At 34.6% G+C, this 8,925-nt stretch overlaps 1 pseudogene; it reads right to left on the bottom strand.

The window, feature by feature from the left end:
- Nucleotides 1-8,139: 8,139 nt before the first annotated feature.
- Nucleotides 8,140-8,569, bottom strand: LOC105815300 (annotated as a pseudogene).
- Between the last annotated feature and the right edge of the window lie 356 nt (nt 8,570-8,925).

The raw sequence follows: 8,925 nt of genomic DNA, 5'->3' as shown, positions 1-8,925 counted from the left end.
GATCCAACAGCCTTATCAAACTCTCTTGATAATACCCATGATTTGTCTGTAAATTATCTTGAAGATAGGAAATGTCTGTGGACAACTCATTTGAATGCGGAAAACTTCTTTTCAGCCATCACATTTTTTTTCATTTTATTCACTGCTTATCCCAATGCATGTAACTATTTGATTGATTGTAAAATAAAACTAATCATACCACTATTACTTAAAAAGGATCTACCATGAATGTCAGTTGTTGCTGTAAAAGCTTTACATGTATTAATTCTTTTAGTCTTCACAGCATACTTTTGCATATTTTTTATTATTATCCTCACTTTATCAGTAAAGAAAGTTGAGGTGTAGAGATGTTAATAACTTTGACAATATCACATTACAATAAAAGGGGGAGTCAGAACTTGAAACAAGCATCTTGTCTTTAAATACTCCTCTGAAGATCTTTGCTAAACTTCCTGTGTAGGTTTTGACTTTTCTCTGTGCGCAAATACTAATATAACACTAATTTTTTAGCATATTTCACCTAACTCTTAAATTTCATTTTAAAATTAATAGTTTTTTTTAATTTTGATATATTTCGAGGGTACAAACGTTTTTTTGATACATGGATGAATTACATAGTGGCGAAGTCAGAACTTTTAGTGTACCTGTCACCTGAATAGTATTGAAATTTTATCTGGACTAGAATTCTCTAAAGGAGATTGTTTTGATGTATGCATTAAAAGAGAAAGGGGGGAGACAATCCTCTATGGAATTATTTAGCATTATGTTAATATGTTGATTTTCTCTGAGGAGCAAAACTACACAATAACAATAGCTTAAACAAGATAAAACTTTCATTCTTACTCACATGGTAAGCTAGAGGCATGCATCTGAAGCTAATAGACAACAAAGTAGGCAGGGAACCAGGTTCACTTCCCTCATTATTTCATAATCTTTAGGTTATGGCCTTCATTTTCATGCACCAGCATAGAAACATCCATTTTTCCAAGGAGAAATAGAAGAAGTGGAGAAGAAGCAAAGGTCCTCAGGGATATTTCCTTCCAGAGATGCTCTTATAAGCCACATGATGACATTAGTTTGAGTTACATCACCACATCTAAATATCAGTGAGGCTAGGAAAAATAATGTAATATTTATTCTGTTAGCTCATGTGCCTGGCAAAGTATTCTATCATTATAGATGAAAGATGACATATATTGGGACAAAACTGTCAACTACTCCCACAATCTACATGTATTCATATGCCCCAAACTTTCTAAATACTGATATAAAGATGAAGACACATTTATTAATAGCTATATAATTTATATTATCTATAAAAGAAATATAGACAAAGTAGAAATGTTTTCAATGCACATAATTACTTTATATACACACACACATAAGCACTATGTATATACACACACAATATACACTATACATATATTACAAATATTCAGCATTTATACATACATATATCTATATATTTGATAGATAATAGATGAAGGATAGATAAATAAATAAGAGGTGGATAATGTCCCTCAAGGATCCTCATAAAGAGAATAGTGTTTAAATAATAGGATTTGCAAAAGCATTCTTGAATTTAAATTTAACAATCTGCTTCTTATGCTAGTCCTCACCAAAGGCCAATGTCATTACAACAAAGGACCTTCAATAAAGTAATTCTGAGGAAGATGGTGCTATAATATGCCCCAAAGAGGAAAATATGAGAAATTGTTTTAATTTCTCAGACTTTAGAGGACCCATCTTCTTTAAGAAATTTATACGAATACTATTTATCTAAACTAAGAGTTCCAATTTATATTCCTTGCCCACCATCAGGAATACAATTACTCTATGGTGACATAAAACCTTTTAAAGAAAGCTACAAGCCAGGTGTGGTGGCTCTTGTCTGTAATCCTAGCTCTTTGAAAGGCTGAGGCAGGAGAATTACTTGAGACCAGGAGTTTGAGACCAGCTTGAGCAACATAGTGAGACCCCTGTATCTACAAAAAATAGAAAAATTAGCCAGGCGTGGTGGCATGTGCCTGTAGTTGCAGCTACTTGGGAAGCTGAGGCAGGAGGATCACTTGAACTCAGGAGTTTGAGGTTGCAGTGAGCTATGATGACACCACTGAACACTAGCCCAGGGAACAAAGCAAGACCCTGTCTAAAAATAAAAATAAAAATAAATATCTAAAAATATCTAAAAAAAAGAAAGCTACATAAAAAACCATGCCACAGTATTTAGTGAAAATATCTTTCAATTCTGAGTGCCTGTATCAGTCATTACACATGTGATTTTACATATATGTTGACATTATTCATTATTTTGACATTAATTCAATATTAGGCAATTTTTATTTACCTTTTATAGATAAGGAAACAGACCAAAGTAGGCTATATATATTTTACCCAGGTCACCCGGTTGATAGGTGAAGGAACTAAAATTCAAACTTAGATCTATTTGATTACAAAAATTCCACTTTCTTTATTAAAACATTTCCCTAAGTTTTTTATTAGGTGATTAGAGAAAAAAATATTTGAAAATATATAAGACAATATTAAGCTCTCAGGAATCGGCATTTTATGAATGGAAATGAAGCTATGTATGTATGTAACACAAGTTAGATATCTTTCCTTCAGTAATGTATTCTGCATCTGTGAGAGCAGAGTCTCACCCTTGCACAGTGGGCTATGATATGTTACGGGTGTGCTTGGACCCTGAAATAGCTACAGCCCCTGGGTTTGCTGCTTCTACACACAGATACCGTCTCTCATTTACCAAATGTGCTGTACATATGCCATATCTTCTATGTCATGCTGTGCAAATATTTGCGAAACACTGCAGTATACTTACAGAAATATATTTCTTAGGCATTTTATTAGGATTGCCAGATGTATCAAATAAAAATACAAGATACTTAAATTTTAATTTTAGAAAAAGACCAAATGTTTTTTGTATAAGTACAGCATTTCTCATGCAATATGTGGGGCATATTAATATTAGCATATTTATTTGTTCTTACTGGTCATCTTGTATATTATCTGGCATCCCTGATTCTTACAGATTCTTCTTATGCCGCTCTGATACTCATAGTCATTGTTATTTCAGTCATTAACAGTGACCTCAATTTCTGAAAATTTCCTGGAACAGGTAGAAAAATAGGTAAGCCTTTATACTGGAAAGGGATAATGCTGAGATGAAGAAAGATGTATGAAGCAGGACTATCAAAGCCTTGGTCACTAACCTTGTGAGTAAACGAAGGTTGCATTGCAATATAATTTTCAAATTCTGAATGTTCAGAGACACATCACTTAATTACTGGAAAATGATAATTCTCTATATATTTCTCAGGGATTTAAGAAAATTACCCTGTGTTTTAGGTTACGCTTGGTCAGAAAAGTTCTTTTGCTAAGACATTCTCATCGTAACACCCTGCTTCTGCTGTTCATAAACTTAATGAGCTACTTGAAGTTAGCCTTTGTTGGTAAGCATCCCACTCTCACTTTTCTGGAGATAACAATCCTCTTCCATTTTATTTTCTATATCCAGCATGGCAGAGATCTTTCTCTCGTTCTTGAAGAGTATGGTTTTCCTTTAATGTCTTGACAACAAAAGATCATCATGAAGCATTTTCAGTGCGATACAAGCAAGGTCTGGATTACTTAATTTGAAATCACACTACCTGTGGGAAATAAAAATCATGTTTCCCTTCATGTGCATCCAGCTCACTTCAGTTCATTTTCAGTCTCTTTTTCAGTAAAAAGTGAAAGAGCTTTCATATTTTACACTAATCATCAGGTATCTGTGCTTTTGTTTGTGAAAATCTTTCTGAATTCTGAAAAAATCTATTTAGGCAAAATATTGTTTTCATTCAGATTTTAAAATAAATATTTAGGAACACAATGTGTTGAAATGGAAGTCTGCCCCTAACTTTTAAAATTTTTATATTATCATGCAGAAACATTTAACTCTTTCAGGGACACTTTTCATTAATGATGATTTTTTTACTTTTATTTTTACATTGCTAAAGACCAATCAGCTTTGTGTTTTTTCAGAACAAAGATAAAGACCACTTCAAAGGTAAGTTCTGTTCTGATTTTCAGAATTTTGAAAACCAAAAATTGTATGACACTATTTTCTCATTTCTTTTCTCATAAACTCTGAAAAATTCTAAGTTTCCTTCTCACCCATCACTATATTGCTATCCATATAATGAAGCTGTATCAGGTATGTAAAACATTTTGTTCTAATCTACTTGTAACATTCCATTGAAAAAATTTTATATATTATGAACTTTTTAATGAAGTATGTGTCATTTAATAATCCTTTGTTGGTTGCTTAGTTATACAAACAGTCTCTTGTTACTATGTATTATTGTGCAGAAATAACCTTCTACATGAATTTGTTTCATTAATATTACTTTTTTCACACTTGGGAAAAGGACTTCTGTGCTGCTCTAAAAGTTGATAAAGGTGTTTTACGTGGAGGAAAGATCACTGTAGTAGGAAAATACCTCTGGATTCCAAAACTCCCTTTACTAAAAGAGTAGTTTAATGTTTCTCATAAAATTGTAAAGTAGGGGAGTAAGGCATAAATACTTCCAGAACAATGCAGATTTTTGAAAAATGCCTTAGGAACAATGACAAATGCTATAACAGTACAAATAAAAGAATGCCTTTTGGTATCATGTAATAATAGATGATGTATTAATTTCTTCATTAATTCATAAAATTTTTAAAAAATATAATTATTTAGAATCATTGTGCATTATTATACATTTTTAAAAAATCTTAAATGTATTGATATTGTATTTTATAATTAAATCCATGTCATATTCTCCCATGCCAAACAGATGAGTAGATATCTCAACTACCATCTCAAAAGATTTTTAATTTTTTCTAATTTTATGAATATTTGGAGTGAATACAATAAAAATGTCTAATACTATTTATTTGCGAGTAGGTACGATGTACTTTAGGTATTTTGAGGATAAAACTCTAGAAACAAGGATTCCATTTAAAATAATTATACCAATATATGTGGATCCAAATTTTGATATCATATAATTTAAATATTTATTTAAAATGTTATAGTAAAATGGAAATATCAATATATACCCAAGACTATCCTGATTGTTACTGTAAGATAATTTTTATTCAGAAAATGGCATAGTCCAATCCAAATTTCTGCTTAATATTTATATGCAATTGAAATGTTCAATATTGTAAACTTCAAAGTATTATTACTTTTTTTCATACCCTCCATAAGGACACATTCCTGTGATTTACATTGTATTTCTGAGCTTTAAGTAGAAATAGTATATGTAATAGTCATTTCTTTCCCTCTCCTCAAGAATAATATCTTGAGGAGAGGTTAGAAAACAAAGAATTCTAGGTGTTGTGGAAGAATAGAATAAGCTATTATGAGGAGCCTAGGGAATGGGCAATTTTAACCTGGAGACATTAGGAAATCTCACTGAGATATGCACATTAATAACAAAATAACAGAAAACTAGACAAGCAAAGAGTGTTCTAGCTACATGGGAAAAATATATTCTCAATGGTTCTGATAGGAGAAAGAAGTTTCTTAGATTATCGCCATGCTATGCATTAACAGCTGATTCAAATTATCTAAAATTATCCAGTTATTAATGTACTCTGTTAGGATATTTTCAATCATTTTTTGACTCAGCTTGAAAGTGAAAATATGAAAAGTTGTATGCTTATATATTTCTATTGATACATTCATATCTGACATAAACTTACTATACTATCTTGTTAGTAAAGAATTCATATGTTTTATGGATGAGGCATATACTAGTCTCAATTGAACTATTTTTCTGGTAGAATCCTTTTTTTGGCCATATGTCTTGGAATAATCTCTAAAGTGTTTATCTCAAGGTAGCTTATTTTGTTTATTTTACATAGATGACTTCTGAGATGTTTTGTGTCTCAACTATTCAGCCATAAATTCAGTTGATATTTTGTTTTTAAAATTTATTTAAACATAAGACACGCTACTGTCAACACATTTATAAAATGATATTTTGAAACACATGACTTTAGTTCATTTAAATTTGTTTAGCTGTTTGTGGCTTTTTCATATGAAATAAATAAGCTTAAATTGTATTTACATCTTCTGGTAAAAGCAGATTACTATTGCTATGAACTTGCTGTTTGGTGAAATCAATCTGTATTTTAATCTGAGTGACTTTATTATGAATATATATATATTTTCTTTATTATAATCGTGACTAGATTGCTTGATCTTTTGATGTCCAAGTAAGACTTCTTTATAAACAATCTGACATTCTTTGGAAGTGAAGAAGGGTAATTTCCTTGTGAATCAAGTTTAATAAATCTCATTACAGTCTCCATCCTGACATGCAAGGTCCTATGCTTATCAAACTCAGCATTGAAGTCATCTTTGGAATTTTAGTGTTGCTTATGGGAGACAATAGCAATATATTTTTATCAAATAATCTGAGATTTCAATTTTTAATGAAGGCTCCATGGAATCAGAGGGTTTATTTAAGTTTATTGGAATTCAGACTGTAGTTATTTAGTTTGGCAATTTTCTCTTTCTTTTAAAGTCTTCCTCCTTTTCCTCAACAGTCTCAAAATCAGGCTTTTTTATTTGGTCCCTTTCCTGAGTTATTTTAAGATTTTGTTTTAGAATTCCTGTGAGACATTAAATGATTTTCTTGTAGAGGCTTTCGATACTTTAATAGAACTGAATAAGAAAATAAATTCCAGAAAATTCTAGAATTTTGTCTTGCTGGTCCTCAGAGATAATATTTTTTAGAGGGAGAAGGGAAAATTAAACCTTATATTTTTTTTATAAAAACAAACCACTAGGAAAATATATAATGGCCTAGAAACAACAAAGAGACAGGCTATATTATCATTTCAAGTAATAAACTGGTAAAAAGACAATGAGGTGGTTATCAAATGATAAGGTGTCATGCTGGGGCAGGAACACAGAACGTTGCAAAGGCCTCTGGCAGAAACGGTATTTGGTAATGAGGGACTGCCCCTCTTCTGCTCTAAGGGAGTCATGGCTTAATGTAGCCCAATTTGCTTACTTTCTCTCCCTTGAACTTCCTGCTGCCAGGGGATTGTCTCAATAAGACTCTGTTAATTCAGGGGGCTAAGTGAGCAATGCTGGCTTTAAGCTTTCATTCCATTCTGTTTTCATTCCATTCTGAAAACCAGGTTCTTCCAAATCCAGTACTTTACAATTCTCTTCTGATCAGGTATCTATCAGTTTCTCTTTTTACTGTTCCTTCCTGGATACTGGTGTATATCACAATCAAAACCTCCCTTTCTTTACAAAGTGAAAATATTACTGAAGATTGTCCTGTCACTGCTGCAGAGGGCCTCAGGGCCCATCAGCCAGTGAAAGGGAAGCTCTGCTTCCTTCAGTCAGTGTGAAGTCCTCTCCTGTTTTTACATGGTCTCCAGGCTAAAAGATATAGTGTGTAATAATTTTTAGAACTGCACATTCATATCTTGATGGAGATCCACAAGGAACTGTTCAAAGCTCTTATACAAACTACTCTCCCTCCCAACTCCACATCTTAAATCAACTTCATGCCATTGTATATATATCTAAAAAAAAAAAAAAAAAAAATCAAGCAAAACAAAGACCCACAAACCTTTTTTCCCATTTTAAATTGGTGATTTTATGAATTTGGAAAATTGTGTGGGGACACTTCTGGTAAACAGGGGGTTGGCAACAAACAGAAACACTTCTCGAACTCTCCCAGATCACAGGCAGTTTAGAGGAACCTGCCACCCTATTAGTACCTGTGGAGTGGGTATTTAGTCCCCTGGAGGCCTCTGCCTTGGTACAAGGGAGAGTTCTACTGCCAGGACAAGCACTTGCTACATAAATTATAAGCTCTAAAACACTCGCTTGTACTATCTCTGACCCAAATTTTAGCACCATTTCACTTTTTAGGTTTGAAACATAAAGGAACCAGTGTCCATAGGCAAGTGACATATGCCTTAAACTCATTGCCATCCTTAACTTCTTCATTCATAAACTTGGCTAAAGTTTATGAATGAAGACTAACATTCCCATTCCTTAGCTCTGAGCCTCAGCGCACACTGGGAAAGACTTTTATTTCCCAATGGATGACAGAGCCTCCTTCATCTTTTGGGGATGAGATGCATGTGGCCATCCACACACTTAGTCACACAACTGTCCAGCTGCCGCCTTACCCGAAGCTCCTTACTTCCTGCATCTCCTGAATCTTTGGCTTTGCCTTTGCAACGCACGGTGCACCGGGCCAGGCAGTCCTGGAACTTCTCCAGCTCATCGGTCACCAAAGCCTGAGCTTGAGCCAGAGGGGCATGGCAGCGCTCGAAGCACCGGGGCACCTGCTCCGTGGACGTCCCGCTGTTCTCCCAGCAGCTGGCGCTGCACCGGAAGGCGAGTTCCTGGGCCTTCCGGGTCGGCTGTTCCCTCTCCCTCCAGACCCTTCACCACCGAGTCCACCCCTTCCTGGGCCCGGACAGGAAGGTGCCACAGCTCTGCCACGGCGACCCCGTGTGCCCGGCGCCAAGCCAGAGCCCTCATTTTGATTAAAACCGTTGGCCAGTGTGTTTTGTGTCCACTGGCCTTTGGAGTGCTAAGGGAATTGGAGTTCCAACTTACAATCGGAGGAAAGTTTGAGATGGGCTGGCGGGGTGAAGTTCGAGGTGGAGAGATGGGAAAGGCAGCCGCTGCTCGAAGAACGCAGAGACCGGCAGCAGATACTTCACGGGTGAGGTTTAAATGACCGTTCGGTGGCAGTTGTACTCTCAATATGAGGTAAAATAGTTGAGCTTTTTTATTCCTTAAAGAGTCAATCTAATCCGAATCCAAAATCCTGTTCTGAGACAGAGAATAGACAGCATCTGTATTGGAACATGTCGGGGCTTCTGAATGGCTGC

Source organism: Propithecus coquereli, unplaced genomic scaffold (assembly GCF_000956105.1).
Source record: "Propithecus coquereli isolate 6110/MARCELLA unplaced genomic scaffold, Pcoq_1.0 Scaffold327, whole genome shotgun sequence".
Lineage (NCBI taxonomy): Eukaryota > Metazoa > Chordata > Mammalia > Primates > Indriidae > Propithecus > Propithecus coquereli.
Note: the sequence above shows the minus strand (reverse complement) of the source record. Positions and strands in the feature narration are given on the sequence as shown.